The sequence below is a fragment of the Arvicanthis niloticus genome, chromosome 8, assembly GCF_011762505.2.
Source record: "Arvicanthis niloticus isolate mArvNil1 chromosome 8, mArvNil1.pat.X, whole genome shotgun sequence".
Classification (NCBI taxonomy): domain Eukaryota; kingdom Metazoa; phylum Chordata; class Mammalia; order Rodentia; family Muridae; genus Arvicanthis; species Arvicanthis niloticus.
Genome location: NC_047665.1, coordinates 22,129,126 through 22,146,315, shown reverse-complemented (window position 1 = coordinate 22,146,315; position 17,190 = coordinate 22,129,126). Strand labels below are relative to the sequence as shown.

Genomic DNA, 17,190 nt, shown 5'->3' with positions numbered 1-17,190 from the left:
TGGGTACTTAAGGGAATTTTTAAAGCTAGGGCTAAGAACAGGTGAGACATAAATTACACATGCACGCAAGGAGTCACGGGGTCACATCAAGTGGGCATCCATGAAGCACAGCACAGTATGTGGATAGCAAAGACACACCTCAAAAGTAGAGCTTACTAATGCATTTACTGCCACATTGGTGACTGAATGCATAGTGGGTAAGCACTCTACAACTGAGCAGTTGTCCAAGCCAAAAGCAGACTTGAAAATATAATCATAAAGTTTAAATGATTTATGTATTAGCTCAGTGGCTAAGGGTATTTTATTAAATATATTTCATTAAGTATATTTTATGAAAACTAATATACTAAATTAATTTCTTTCTAGTCAACTTAGAAGTCATGGTTCTTCACTGAATAGCAAAGAAATGCACATGGACATCATACTGAGACTCCATCTCACCCAAACCAGACTGGTCTTTAAGAAAGAAGACAACAGGCCGGGCAGTGGTGGTGCATGCCTTTAATCCCAGCACTTGGGAGGCAGAGGCAGGCGGATTTCTGAATTCGAGGCCAGCCTGGTCTACAGAGTGAGTTCCAGGACAGCCAGGACTATGCAGAGAAACCCTGTCTCAAAAAACCAAAAAAAAAAAAAAAAAAAAAAAGAAGAAGAAGAAGAAGAAGAAGAAGAAGAAGAAGAAGAAGAAGAAGAAGAAGAAGAAGAAGACAACAAACATTTAGTGAGGACGCACAGTTGATGGGAGTAAAAACTAGTCTGTCACTGTGGAAGTCAATATGGAGATTCCTCAACAAAAGAACTAGATCCACCATATGGCCCAGCTTCAGGAACTCAGGGACTTCCTGACGGACTCCCAGTCAGCAATCCCAGAGATCCAGACTCATCCATGTTTAGGGACGCACACTACTTACATAGCTCAGTAACGGAACTACCTTGTCCAACAACAGAAGAGTGGATGTAAAATACATAGAACGTGCCCAGGATGACTTTTTTCCCAGCAATAATGAGAAACTAAGCTGTGTGTTAGAAAAGGGATGTAACTGGCATAAGGAGAGGGAGCAGGGAGGATGAGCTGGGCATGCTCAGTGTATGACATGCGCCCATATGAAAATGTCCTCATGTAACATAGTACTGTGTACACTGAATGTAAACAATGAAATTAATTTAAACAATTTTTAAAAAAATGTAAAAATGGAAATAAAATGCAAACATTTTTCTTATACTAGTTTGGTCTTATTAATAGATACCAGATAACTTAATATCAACTGAGTAAAACAAAATCCACTACACATTAAGCAAGGAGCCCCAGTTTCACAGCAAGCAATTCTACTGGGTCAAGATCTTTGCCATAGCCATTACCACCTCTGCTTCCACAGGAAGTGGGCAGCTAATATAAAACTCTTGGAGATTAAGCCAAAGCCAGATTTCCGTACTCAGAAGAGCCAGAACGGTGCCAGTTTCAGAACTTAGGGACACGGGAAGAATGAGCCTCTTTCACAGGCAGTAGCAGCAGTGAAAGGAAATTGTGTTCGCATGTGCTCTGGTTGTCAAGCGCTGAGTGGAGGGAAGCAGACGGCGCTTCTCAGGGACAAGTGCTATCTACCCCTTTGAATATGAAACAAAGCAAGGCTTCTTGTGAGTTCATGGGAAAATATGGTTCAGATTTTATTCCTAATTTTCTAAGCAAAGGTCATATCTGTATTATTTATAGGCAGAGCTATATATTATAAAGATATCTACAGCATTCCAATATATTTTTGAAAAAGTCAAAAAGATGTCTTTTTAAACTGCTACTTCGGACAAGAGAACCCAAGAGCCATGTGGCTAGTCTAGTCTACCTTGTATTTTAACTCAGGCTGTGAAATCAACTCATAAAGGACTGCTCTATCCCTGCTGAATGAAACCCTGGGGACACATTCTTCTGCTTGGCAGGGTATCATCACTACAGTGACAGCTGACCCTCACTGCAGTCTTTCCTAGAAACATTACAGCTCTCCCTTAGCTTTTCTGTGGAGACAAAGTCAGGTGAGCATCACTAATGGTCACTGCCAAAAGGCAGAATGAAGCTTGGGCTGTGGGAACAGAGACTGGGAAGTTCATTCCCTTGGACCTCTGTTACAGGGTACTGCAAGCTAACTCTAAGTACTCGTATCTAGGCATCATGAGGATGCTAACAGTTGTTTCAATTGTTCATCACTAAGGGGTCATAAGGCAATGTGGACAAAAGATGTGACCTCGATTGGTGAGAAGAAGGCGAAAGGCGGTGACAGTTGTCTCTCTATAGATAAGGAGAACAGAAGAAGAAAATATGAGCTACACACACACACGTGACAAAGCCAAAATCTTTGCCAAAATATTGACAATATAAATGTAAAACTTTGAGGCCTATTTTCAGAAATCAACAACATCAGAAATCCTGTCTTAGGTTTTCTCTTGGCTACTGATCTGATGCCTTCTAAATCACCACGCTAATGATCAGCCCCTTTCTTACCATAAATATTTCTATTCATTAGGCAGAAGAAAACACTGTATAGTACAAAGTGATCCTAATTAAACAATCATTTTATGCCTCTTACTCAGCCTCTGGAGGCTACTTTTTAAAATTACTGTACAAACGTTACTCGGTGTTATGAGTATGTGATCTCTGAGGCCCTCTCCAGCTCACAGTTTTAAAGAGACAAGCCAACGTCTGTGTGTTCTCCTATTCTCTTGTTCTGTCTTCTCGCCCGGTCTCAAAGCTGGTAGGAAGAGTCCCAGGCTCACACAAAAAGAACTGACCTTGAGATATTGCTAAACAAGTAGCAGCAAATGCAAAATTATCACGGATTTGAAACAAACACACAAAACCCACAAAAGGAACCTTGAGCTAATCAATGGGCTCTGTGGAGAGAGGTTTGCTAGCACGAAATGCCTGATAAGTTTGTTCCCAAATCCCACAGGCCAATGTTTCAATTTCCCATCTAGATATTCCAGAGAAATCAATATACAGTCTTTCTCTGTATCTGTTCTCCGTGTCTTAGAGAATTCAGAGAGGAGGGGGGCCCTTCCACCTCGGAAAGAGAATGCTTCTGTGGTCTTCTTAGCAGTGATGTGTACCACGGCGGCGGCAACAACAGACAGCCTCGCAGGGGCTGCAGCGGCCTGCATGTATCCCACCACAATCCTCCAACACCGTTCAGAAGGGAAAGTTGGTATGTTCTAATTTTCTTTAAAGTGCTAAATAAAAACAGCTTCAAGCCCATCCCGTATAAATGCAACATAAAAAAAATAAAAAAGGAGAAACCCAGCTGTTCAAAGCCACATGTATAGGATATAACCGAATCCCCTTTGTAAAGTATGTGCCTCAATCTGGTCCCTAGAGGAACCACTGGAAACTACCTCAAAATAAACACACAAGCACACTGATCGGTGCATCGTGATTTTATGGTTTTTGGGTATTTTCTACACAGAATTCTTCATCTCTCAGCCATACTTTTCTTCCCTAAGAACTGTGTTCAGAGCCCGCCGCTGCTGTGGCTGAGGCAGCTCTGAAAGCTTTGCAGCATTTTTTCTTCCACCTTGAAAAAGAGAAGACAGAAATCCAGGAATATCAACAGGCGATGGCGACAGACAGAAGGGGGAGGAGGGAGAACCCTGCCTGGCTCTTCCTTCAGCAGAAATGTTCTCAGGAAAGGGTGCTTTGTTGGTGACATCTCAGCCTGATCAGTGTACTAGTTGTTTCTCCAATAGAAGCCAAAATTAGTCTCTGGAGAAGCAGGGGCTTGAGGTTTCCATCTGATTGGGTAAAGGAAATGTGTGTTGGGTTCAGGTATATTAGAAAAGCCAAAGGAAAAGATGTTAGACTGAATATTTTCTCAAACTATTGCTGGTGTGGAAAGAGAAAGGCAAACTCACTGGCGTAGCTTTAACAAAGCAGCCCAAGGGTTGAAATGTAGCTGCCTGTGGTAGCCAGCAGCAAGCCTGGCAGAAAGGTCAGGCTGGGGGCGGTGAGCTGCCAGGGCAGGTATCCTCTGTGACTCACAGGAGGTGCAGGGACAATCCCACTTACAGGTGAAGCTTGGGCAGGGCTGCATGCTCCACCACACATGTCTGAAACTGATTTTAAGTGGAGTCTCCTTTGTTGTTCCTGACAAGCGGACAGCGTGGGGAGGATGCAGCTGGCTGCCGCATGCTCAGTCTCACTGGTACAGGGCCTCTGTCTACTAAAAGACGTAGAGAGACAAGAGGGCCTTGTGGTGCTCACCACACAGTTGCGTCCCCCCAAATTGTTCATCTTACTCTGCCCTTCTCCATCCTTCAGCCTTTAGACTCCTCTAATGGAGGGATCACTCAGCTTCAACGAAAGCTACTAGACCATGCCAACAGTGCTTACCTAGGAGAATATCATTGGAGTAAAGTTTCTGTAAAGCCGTAAGACTCTCAGCTTGCACACAGTTAATGGGAAGTCAGGATGCAGAGGGGTGCAATGTCTCATATAGTAAATAAAATCCTCCAGAGTCACACGGCTTCTCGTGACTCCACGGGAGCCTTACAAATGAACGTTTCGCTGTGACGCTGATGATTCCCACTGTGACAAGGCAGGAGCACCAGTAGATCAACAGAGCCAGCTTCTCCTCTGGACTCGGGGTGAAAGCTTTGGACTTCAGTTGCCTCTTCTCTAGCTACTTCCTGTGGCAGTGGAAGCAGCTGCCGCGAAAACATTTCTCACCAGGAACAGGGTTTTTATTAAGAGTTCATGGGACACCAATGTGGATCACAACATCCAGCTCTACCTTAGTCACTAAGAAAGTGTGCTTGTGTGTCATCCTTCACACGCACTTCCAACATGGCCGCTGGGCTCACAATGTGACCTCTACCCTTACCAGTGTCCAGCAATGGGAACTAGACGTGATTATCACCAGTCTGCAGACTGTAGTCCGATTACAAGTGAACTTTACATATATATCACCACTATAGCTAAAGATTAAACCATCCTTACACTCAAATTTATATTTGAATTAATTTATAATTCTACTTGTCAACAACATAAGCACTTTCAGCTCAGGGTAGAGCTCTCTTGTTTTAAGAACCACATTTCTACTGATAGAACCAATTCCTTTGCCTGAACCTAAAACTCGGCTCCTAACATTCTTCCTCCAAATGGACCTAATTAGGATCAGGTGTAGGGTGGGGCTATAGACAGAGGATGGGGCTATAGACAGATTTTGCTCACATCCACCAAGCCAATGGTGACTGCAGAATTCTGTGGTCACTGTTGCTTCTCTTAGAGGATGTTTCTTCCTGGGGATTTGTTTCCTAGCTTTGTAACTGTATGCAGCCTTTTAACTCCACAGTAGATGCTACCCTAGAAAAACAAACCCACATCTGCCATGGTGGCCAAGATAAGCCACGGCCTCCTTCCTCTGACCCTTCTGCATACCAAAGAGGTATTCCTGTTGGCTAGAAGCAGGCATGGGTCAATGGCTGAACATTTCCAGCCATCGCCATCATCCCCGTTGGATGGATCAGGTGCCCCTGCCATGCACCAATGGTGGTAGAATTTGCTTTCCTTCCTTTTCACATTTTCACTGGTGAATAAGGAGCAATTAATTCTCCTGTATTAGCTACTTACAGCCATCATGAGCCCACTTCCTATACTTTGTTCATTTTAAGGTGAGGTTTCAGAGTTACTGAAGTCACTTCTGTTATCATTTTATATAGGACACACATATGACTGATAACAAAGACTGAAAGTGTCCACAGTGTATTCACATGAAGTACTGACTATAACACAAGCTACCACCGTATCCAGTTCCACTCTGTCAGACAGGCATTGTCGTTCCTTCTTGACAAGCAAGGGAAGCAAGGCTTAAGCAAGGAAACTACCTTGCTCCCTTCACAGCAACGAGCAGCTGCTGTCTGTGGGAATGGCGAGTCCGCTCACCACCCATCCACAAAGAACAGCATACCCTTAGCTCTCACATGAAGAGCACACTCTGGGGAAACATTCCAAGTGAGCCCGTCATTCTCTATGAGATAAAAATCACCACCTCAGAACAGCATGGCTGGGAGATTAAATAATTTGCATGTTTGTAAAACCATCTATGACAGCTCAAGACACAAAGTTGACATGGAGGAGACAGGCATTTAAGTGTTCTGCATTTTCAAATCCCAATTCGGGGCACACTGTCTCTGCTTTACAGCTCCACTGCCACATGAATTAGAGACAAAACGGAGTGACATTGTAGAAGAGGAATAGCCTTCAATTTGCGGCCCACCTCAAAATGATGGCCTTATTTCATTTTAATGAATAACTTAATAACTTAATAAGTTACGACTTCTACTATTACTACTATTTATTATTAAAATCATTATTATTATCATCATTATCATTACTATTATTATCATTTCTATTGTGGGGAGCTGAGTGTGCTGGGGCATATGCATGCCGTGGTGCTGTACGGAGGTCAGAGGATAACCTTATAGACCTCCTACCACCTTTCCATCGGGTCACAAGATTGACTTTGGGTCAGTAGACTTGTGTGAAAAATGCTTTTATGTGCTAAGCTACCTGTCTAGCCATCCACAGTGCTGTCTGAAACAATCGAGAAAGAAAATGCAGTGGTGTAACAAGGAGAGGCAGGCATTCCAGGTGAACTATCTTGTTGCTTTAGTTTTTGGTTTCTGGCACCAATTCTGGGGGCCCTGTGACTGCTAGGTAAGTGTTCTAGTACTGGGATGCATTCCTGGCTCTCCAGTTTAACTGAAGAAGGCAGCCATAACTGTTCTCAAAACCAACACAGGGGAGAAATAATTATGGAGGAGAACAGAGTCAGGACATGGCTTCCCTGCAAGAATTCAAAGCTATAAAGCACATGCAATTGAACACAAGAGTCTTCCTTGTCGGTAACCAACTCCCAGGATGCTGTGGGAGTGAGTGCCCACAAGTAAGGTTCTTATCGCTGAGATGAGATTAGTGCTTGTATATCTGGTCACTCTCTTTCCATATAGAAGACAATCAGCATGTCAACCATGTTGCTCAGTTTCTAAAACTTCCTTTTAGACAGTGATTCAGCCAAGAGGCCAGATTAGAATCCACGGAGACAAAAGGCAGCCTCATGGCCGTGGCCCATCCTTCTCAGATATGCTTATTCAGGGCAGACCTTGGACGGCAGACATGCATGTATCCTATATTTAAACGTATGTTTAACTTGGCAGAAACATGCAAATGTGTTTAGATGTAGTGGATAAACTAAATCAGGGTTGGGGAGCTAGTTCAGTCAGTAAAGTGACCAGCTGTGGCAGTGCCCACTTGAAATTCCAGCACTGGGGAGGAGGGCCAGCCGGAGCCCTGGAACTTGCTGGCCAGCCAGGCTAACCTACTTGGTGTGTTACAGGCAGTAGGAGACCTTGTCTCAGAGACCAAGAAAGACAGCTCCTGAGGAACAACTTGAGGTTGTCCTCTAGCCTCCACATATGTATGCACACATACACACACATAGAAGCACACAATATATCTCATGCATGTGGTTAAATTCTGTCACAATTACTTCAAATCTTTTAAATTGACTCAGCAACGGTTTGAGTTTCTCTGATCAGCCAAGGATGACGAGCACAAGCAGTAACTGCCGTTTGTTCCTTTGCTCAACTCCCCAGCCCGTGACAGACCCTAAGTGACAGTCAAAACGAGCAGCTGTGTGGAGGCTCCACACATTACCAGCTCAGCATACGGCTCTCTATAGTGTGTTCTGTCATTCCGTATCTGATGGGATCTGCTCACGGCGAAACCTGCAATCCAGTTCATTCATCCATGAGCTGTGTTTTACCATAGGAATTGAATACATATTTCCTGACGGATATTTATGTTGTTTCCAACTTTCTGTTATTACCAAATATGCTGCTTTATATAAAATCTCCAATACTCACAAGTAAAGGTTTCCCTGGGGGAAAATCTAGTTGAGCAATTGCTATGCTGTTTGGAAATGCATTTAATTTTTTGTTCTGTGAAAATGACCATACTGCTCTAAAATATTTATGAAATTTGCTACTGTCAATATTTAATCTTTGCCAAGTTCACAGGCATGGCATGTATGAGTTTGCATTTCCACATTCTGTGGGACCTGTGCGTACCGTTACATATTTATTAGCATACTGCAAAGGCTTCTTCTTCAGTGAGCTGTCATTTCCATGGCCGTCTCCCATGCCAGGTCTCCCCGGCTGCTGGTGCTCCTGCTCTAAAGTCATCATGTCTCCCGCTTCGTTACAGTCACTGCAATTCCTTCCCATCATCCTCCTTGGTTAAAGGCTTGGACTGTGGCATCTTCTCACCCATGCCAAACACACTCCCACTGAGCTACAGTCCCAACCTAAATATCATATGTTAAAGTTTGTGCCAAGAAATTACCCTTCCACACCCTCTATTCTTAACAGTTTTAAAGTTTCATTTTCCTTTAGCCTTTTTAATGATCTAGAATTTATATCCTGCCAGGTGGAGAGCTGATTGCCTCCACACAGTTCCATGTTCCTCTGTGACACATTTCTTTTGTTTGAATCAATACCTGACCACCCTTTGCCCACTCATCTGGTTGTCTATTGAGACCTTTCCACACTGCTAGAGCAAAACCAAGAATGCTCCTTCCTGTGATAATCATGACCTGAAGTCAGGTCCTATTTGTCAATGTGCTGGACGTTCCTCTAATTCCTGTGCTTTGGCTTACCCATGGGGATAGATGTAGACATTTGCCCTCCTGTTCCTTAAAGGAGGTTTGAGCCATGAAGGCACTTGAGGGCCCAAAGAAAAGTCTCCCAACAATCCATTAAAATCACAGATGGCAACACAAACTAATTTTCACATCTCTATACAATCTGGATAAAACTATTGAAAAGCAGAGACTGCACTGGGTCTGTACTGTGGCACAAAAATCCAGTGCTAACCTGTTTTCTCCCAATGGTGTAATCAAGTCTCAGGAATTTCAAATACCATATATTTTCACAATACATAAACATCCTACACGTCATTACAAAGTATATAGTTTTCAAGATACCCCTGCTGCTAGCAAGTTGGCCTAGGTTAGCCCATTGTTTAGGAAAGGAGTTTGTCAGTCTGCAGGTAAAGTACTCAGATTAACTTCTGCAAGGAAGACAAAGTATCAACAAAATCCCTCTATGAAAACTTTTTTCATTTTCTTTGTGCAAGTCCACTAGAATATTGGACATGCAAGCTGTGACGTCTTATCCTGGAGGGCAGCACGGACTTTGTCCACAGACCCAGAGACTCCAGGCTGCATGGTTCAAAGTCCTCCCAACCCTTGTCTTCCCTCACTCCTTATATAGTAACTTCACTCCAGCCAGGATGCGGCTCTGGGTCCCAGAACACGTTTCCAAAAATCCTCCAAGATAAAAGTCTCTCGCTCTCCACTTCTTTAGTTCACTCACATCTTAAGTGTCTCCCCAACGGTCAGGTCATTACCTCTAAACCCACAGACACACACTCTCTCCCTAACACACAAATCTAATTATCTCCTTTGCTTAGATTTAGTAACTGAAAGAGTGAGAGTCCAGTGGGAACGGCAGAGAGTGGAAGAACTGTTTTCTCAAGAAGGCCGTTTTTAGGGTTTAAGGCCTCAGGCTAAGCACCACTAAGAAGCTCAAATCAGGCAATTGGATGTGGGTGGTTGAGTGGAGAGCTGTGCTTAGTCTGATTACCTAGGCTTCTCTGGATTGCCTACAGCTGTTATTCAGATCCACAGTAGTTTTCAAAAAGCAGGCACTTGGCCAGGCAGGAGTGCCTCTCCAGGAGGGCGGCTCAGTGAGAAGATGCTTTTGGAGAAGCACATGTGAGTGAGTGTGTTCCAGGCTTTCCTTTTTCACCAGTTACTTTAGAAGAATTCTTGAAACCTCAGGGATCTGAAGAGGAAACAAAGAAACCTTCCACATCTTTCATTCTTTGGTGGGGGGAGGAATATAGCGTTTTAAAAATGTAAACGTCTTTAGATAATCAAGATCGTTAAAAACATCTAGTTCATGCATCCGTGATGTCACAGCTGTAGAGATGGATATGCCTTAGCTGCAGTGAGCAGTTGCCAGCTTCCTATCTGGAAGGGCTTTACGTGCACTGTCTTATCTGATCGACTTTTCATTCTGTAGGGCACTTTAGAAAGGAGACTGCTGAACTTCACATGGCTGGGCAACTTGGGAGATATGGAGACCAAGGAACTGAACCCAAGAGTGCGCAACTGAACAGAGAATTTTTAAAGAACTGAATCATGAAAAGAAGTAAAAAGAATCAACATATCAGCTCAGCCTTTACTTACCTCCGTCCTGATGTCCACTCACACAGTGTGGTAACTAGGTTAACATCCCTAAACAACCTCCTCTGCACACCGCTGTGCTCTACCTCATCAAAGTCTAATAGGAACACCTTACTCTCAAGCTGAGCACTCGTCTAAGTCTGGCCTGATTCATCTCTCCCCCCATGAAACCCACAACGTCCTCATTAAAGACTGAACAGGCACGAGCTAGGCTTTGTGTAGACACAGCCTTGTCCACAAAGTGCTCCCAGGACAATGTCTCCCAGATCCTTGTGGGTCATTACCTTCTATGGCCTTACCTAGTTATTTCTTCCACTTGTGAGGTTCCTGTCACTTCTACAGTAATGTCTTTTCCCACACATCCAAACTGACGCAGTCATGGTCCAGAAGGATCCTGACTCACTGAAGTACACACTGAACATTTTTACAAGAAGTGCCCCTTATCGTTTGAGCTCTAGAGCACCAGATTTTAGTGTCTGAATTCTGGCACGCAGACCCCAGGCTCTTCCCTAGGGAGACAAGATGTTTGCATGTTTCTCTGAAAGCGGTTTTAGAAAATAAGGTACTCAGTTACAGAGGGTGTATTTCATTCCTTCAAAGGAAGAGCAAAAGCAAACTATTCACTCCAAAGTCTGCACTGAGGACTGGGGACCATTACAAACTCTTGTTCAGCCTGTAGGAGGCCAGTGCCGAAAAGATTAAGAGTTCTCTGCAGAAAGTCCTGCCAGAGGGATGTTTCCACTGTTTTAAATTGTAGGAGGAAAGACACGTAGGAGCTAGCGAGAAGCTTTAGCAGCAGGGGGAGGACTTTCAGGGGCTGGTGTCCAGAGCATGCTGCTGCTGCTTTGCTCATGTATTTGAAACAGACTTCAGGTTGTGAATCACAAAATGACTTGCGATGAAGGCCATTTCTTTTTAGGAGTCAGAACCCAGTTAAGGCCAGAAGGGAACCTGAGAGTCCTGTCAATAAAAGGCATGACAATTGTTCCGCCCCCCCCCCCCCCCAGGATTTGGATGGGTGGTCCTAGAGGCGTTTCTCCAGTGCCTCCCATTGCCACTGACCTTCTAAGGACTAAACAGTTTGATCTTCAAATCAGAAGAACTGTGGATGCAGGGGAAGCTTCCCTGAGGCAGTCTAAGGAAGGCCCCAAGAAGGTGTGTGTGGGGGTGGGGGGAAAGAAGTTCTAGCACAGGCTGCTTCTTTCTCCAGACACAGAGGAAAGTCAGCTCAAGTGGAGAGGAAAAATCGCCAGCCATGGTGTGCACACCTGTTATCCCAGCACTGGGGAGGCTGAGGTAGAAACGCAAGTTCCAGGCCAGCCAGGTTTGTAAACTGAGACATCCTCAAAACAAAGCAGAGCAAAACCAAACAATGTTTCTGCATTACAGACACATTCATCTTCTTTAAAGGCATGAGTTAATTTAAATATAACGCCTTACTTAGTGTGATGGCTAATAAATGTTCTGATACTGTCAAGTAAATAAGAGTCTCCAAGTAGTCCTAATACCTATGGAAATCAAAGATCTCACTAAGTTCTGCTTAAACACATGAAAAATTTAACATGTTTATATCTCTAAAGCACCGGAAAGACATGAAACATGTGCAAAGCTACCATTGTCCTTTCTGGCAATCTTAATATTACAGTTACTAGTCAAACCAGTGACTGCCTGATTTCACTTGAAAGCTATTTGTCTACTGTTTGGCTGCTCCCATTACACAAGTAACACTTATGTGCTCCAGTTCTGTGTATACAAAATGACACTTGAATGCTTGTTTATTATTTAAATGTGTGTATAGATATAAATAATCTATAAATAATAATATATCAGTATATAAAAAATCGGGCTGACTATCTAAAACATTTTGAGTGCTAACATAATGCCACAGTAGAATATTCCACACTTGACCCCATGAGATAGATAGTCGAACATAAGTATTTGTAAAAAATATGTGTAAAATGACCCTCAGGCTGTGTACAAGGTATGTTATGAAAAATAAATGAATTCTGTGTTTAGAATTACCACTCTTGACATATATCATCATGCTAGGATATGTGTGTGCAAATACTTCAAAAACTTCTGAAAACAAAAACAAAGAATCCTAAATCCAAGCTACTTCTGTTAGGAGGCGTTTTGGAGAATGAATGTTCAATTTGCATCTGTGTCCATGTGTGTCCATATCTATTCATCCATGTAACTCACATGGTGGGAACTACACAGGAAACTTGCTTGCTTTGCCATCAATGATGACTTTTTATAAACACGTAAAAAAGCACATTCAAACTGGCTGGTGGATAAGGCTCTAAGGAATATCGAAAAAGATACACTGGGACCAGAAAGTTCAGATCTCTATATGTGACCTTGAACAAAGCAGTTCTTTCTTTTCAAACTCAACTTTCTTACCTATGACGTAAGCTTAGCAGTGTAGAATTTAATGTATTTTTTAATAGTTATGTGTAAACTTCAAAACTTCAAAACAGTTACGTATAAAAATGCAGTGCAAGCCATCTGTTTTAGCTATATTAAAGCCTAATTATGTTTAAATGAGTGTAAATATAAAATAATCACTAATATAAAATAGTATTGCCATACTTGCAGAGGGGGGGTCACAGGTCTTCCTAAATTGGTCCCCCATGTTTAGAGACAGGATCTCTCGCTGAATCTGGAGCTCTCTAATGCAGTCAGATTGGCTGGCCAGCAAGCCCCGGAATCGTATCTCTGTCCCCACAGAGTACTGGAGACACAGTGCTGGGATTGCAGTGCTCAGCACCATGCCTAGCTTTAGGGTTGTTCGTTTTTATGTGGTGCCAGGAGTCTAGATTCAGTTCTCCAGGCTTGTGTAGCAGCCATTTACTGACTAGCCAGCGCCCCACCCCAGCCTACAGTGTATTTAAGTTAATTAAATACCAACTACCATAAAATAATATAAAGTGAAAAGCTACCCAGAAATCCCACGGATCACCACGGCATTGCCTATATTAAGAAAAATACTCATTTTTTAATCTCAGTGAGACAGTAGCACTGTAAATTTCATTATGTATAAATAAGAATGTCTCTTCTGCAAATTATATTATTAGATACATTTACAGAAATGCATGCTTTGCTTTCAGTAAGAACTTATGATTAAATTATAGATTTTTATGTTTTAAAGTAATAGCACGACCACTAATGTGACTGTAAAATAAAAATACAGCTTCAGAATGAAATACAGATTTCTTATTAAATATAACACGGTGCAGGCCTGGCTGCCCTATGCTAAATCAATTGTTTCTGAGTGCTAAGATATGCCACCTGCTGGAGGAGTAGTCTGTGAGTTTGCAAAGCAAACAATTATCCCTTTTACCCTTACAGATAAGGAGAGGGAGAATCAGTATGGGGACCAGGAGTTCTGACCTTCAGACTCTCAACATGCAGTAATGTTTAGTGCTTGTGATGATCACCCAATATTGAGATACATTACTGAATGACACAGACAATGCCTGTCCTCACCAAGTCTGAATTCAGTAAGAGTCACAAAGACAAAAGACGCCACTAGTAAGTAGAGGATTAGGAGGGCGGAGAGTGCCTGAGTGGATGGTTAGGGAGTCATGCTGAGGTGTGAGGCTCTGGTTTTTGGTAGCATGGTTACAGGAGGTCTAACCACAGATGCTGTAAGAAGACAGGTACACAAATCTCCAGGTAAGAGCCCTGCCTGGGGGAATCCGCAGCTATAGGACTGAGTCCCATCTGATGCTTACAAAATAATCTTATGCAAAAGATTAACCCCACTTAGAAAGTGGGTGAACAGTGTGTCAGAGTGACCTGGTCAGGGGCACGGAACTTGTGGGTAATCCAGCTGGCACTGAAAGCTGGACTTGCTGACCACCTGTCAAGTATCTTACTTCTTTGTATCTTTGTTCACGGGACACAGAGGAGAACACTCTATTTCTCACAAGGTATCAGTGAGAGGTCACCACTGTGGTCGTGATTATCATTAGTTGACATCACTGATGTCTCTTCAAAGATTAAATAAAGCTCACATTCACTAATGTTTTTAAAGTTCTAAGATTAATTTCATTTTTTTTTTTGTTTCTGTGCCTTATTTTTTTTCTTTTCTTGGGTGGATCGCTTTAATACAAGGATGTCATTTAAAGTAATGATTATTCTTTGAATATTAGAAATGAGCTATAAAACAGAAGCCATTATGATTTAACAAGAGAAAGGACAGAGGGAACAACAGGGAGACATGGGGCCCAGTGATTCAGAGAACAGCATTTCTCAGAAGAGGAAAGAACTTAAAAATCAAAGAGACCAAGAAAGTAGGGACCTGTAGGAAAGGGAAATATGGAAGAGCTGGAGTGGAGGGAAAAAAAAAAAGGCAAAAAACCATTTTCAAACAAAACCTGAGAATATTGGGGGAGAAAAAAAACCACCATGAAAGAAAAAAAAAATGGACCAAGAATCGGATTTCTGACACAGTAACCTAGACAGCCGGTGGAATTACCAGTAGCCAGGGGTGGAGGCTGAAAGGTGAGCGGCTCCATCTGCCTAGCGCTGGGTCTAAGGTGGCAGCCAGGTTCTCATGAGTGGAAAGGGTCCCAGAGATAAGAGATAAATTTGGATGTGTGTGCTACTGAGAGCTGCCTGTCCAATCTGTTGACCTCCAAAGCGTGTGTCTATGAGCAACCAAAATCCAGCCCACTTTGACCCAGCATGTGCTATGAGCATAAACACACTAGAATTTTAAAAAATAAATTGGAAGGGGGGGGTCTTTGTTTTAGTTAGAATACCCCCTCCCCCTTATAACCTAGGGAAGCTTTGAACTCACAATCAGTCAGTCTCCTAAGTGCTGGGATTATAAGCATGAACCACCATGCCCAGGGCATGACTTTGAAGATTTTGTATGAAAATAAATTGTGTAAAATTTCTTACCTTTTTGTATTGGTTGCAAGTGGGAGTAACACTCGCCCAGAGATGGTTGAATGTTAAAATGTATTTTGAGTATCTACTTTCTCAAATGTACCTACCAGAGATTGAAAGTCACATATATGCTTTCTGTTCTATTTCTATTAGATATAATGGATTCATGACGTACATGGTCTTACTTATCCATCCTCCAAACCTTATAACATTGTATTTTGAGGCAGTCACTGCTGCTCCGTCTGGTCTTAAAACTCCTGTGGATAGCCCAGGCTGGCCTCACTCTCTAGACCCTCCTACATCAGGTTCCCACATACGAGATTTCCAAGCACTTCAATGGCTTGCTGTAGCATTACTTTTAGGGAAGAAAATACCGAGGTCAATATAATCACATAGTTAAATATGGGGCTGAGATTCAAACTCAGGAATGACACTAGATCACATCACCTTAGAAACAAGCCATCCTCTCAAGTTACTAAGCGGTTACAATTTAAATGGTGGAAGTATCTATCCATTAGCATGGTTCCTCGTCAGAGTTAGTGATAGCCTAATCTTCTTATTCCTAATTGAAAACCAAAACAGGTAAACATGCTACATGTGACTCCCGAGGTATGAAGAGCTACTGATGATGTTTAGAGTTTCACTTTCTTGGACTAACAATGTCTCCATTGCACTGGCAACCCCACCTCTCCCCAAGTCAAATGGCCCGTATCTAACTGTCCAGCAGAGTTACAAACAGCATCGACACAACCCTGAACAGAAGAGCCCTGGTTTCTGAACATAACTGGATAAGTGAGTGACACAGGCACACTTCACACATTTCCAGCAGGTTTTCAGACCACGGCATCTGAACTTCTCCAAGTAAAATGCATTTCCCTCAACCCTTCACTGAAGAATCAAAATGTTGAGCTTACCCGGCTAGATAAATTAAGAATACACCAAGTCTGTATTGTGCTTCCCCCCTGTAATCTCAACATTCAGGATTCAGTGCCAGGAGGACTGAGAGTTTGAAGCTAGCCTGAACTATGAGGCTGTCTCAATCAATCAATCAATCAATCAATCAATTCAAGAAACAAAACCTTTTTTCCGTTTTCACTAGAATGCTAACAGGAAAATCTTAGGCAAATATGAACTGAAATACAAAATTAAGCAACATTAATGTATATTTAGTTCACTGGTTTTAATTTCACAAACAACGCTTTCATTTCTACTACCTATCTGAACAAGACTAACGGAGGACCACTAGGCTGTACAGTCTTGAGTCTATCATCTTCAAATTTTCTCATGTAAATGCCATACAGGCAGTTAATCTCCGATTATAATAAACTTCCCTTCACCAATCACAGACCACTGACACACACTGACACCATGCAAGTGGGGAAAAGGGAAACTTGAATAGTTTTTTTGTTTGTTTGTTTGTTTTTTGGGTTTTTGTTTTGCAATAAGACTATTTAGCAGAGACATCTTGGCATGGGTGAAGAAGAATGTGTCACCTGACCCACTTATTTATGAACCCAGCTCCCCCCCCCCATCCTTTCTGCCTCTCTGACCCATTTCTCAAAAGTGATATCGCTTGATTTGGACACAGATTTGAAAATGCTTACTGAGCTTGCAATGGTATAGTATAAAGATTGCAAGGCTTGCCCTTGCCTGCTCCAGGTTAATATGTCCACTGACTTTCACTGAGTTGAAGTATTCTTGGAAGTTTTCCCTAACTAAAATCTCTGTCTACTGTGGAACAAAAATTCAGAACAGAGAGAGAGAGAGAGAGAGAGAGAGAGAGAGAGAGAGAGAGAGAGAGCGTTTAAAACGCTCTGTCCACTCAGAAGATGTCAGGAGTCTCAAGTGGCTGAGGAAGCATAAAGCAGCCACCAACATTTTGATCAGTGTGTCCCTCCTGTCCAAGAGAAGAGTGTGTCTCTCCTCCCACACTGCACTTTAGATTCTGATCGCTCCTATTAAGTGGACAGTTCTTGTAGTAGTTCACTTCAAGGAGACTACCGTC

The 17,190-nt window shown here is 42.6% G+C and overlaps 1 protein-coding gene across 2 annotated transcripts in view; it reads right to left on the bottom strand.

Annotated features, from left to right (window-relative positions):
• Positions 1 to 17,190, bottom strand: part of Elovl2 (ELOVL fatty acid elongase 2) — a 39,322-nt gene that overhangs the window by 21,256 nt on the left and 876 nt on the right. The window lies entirely within an intron of this gene.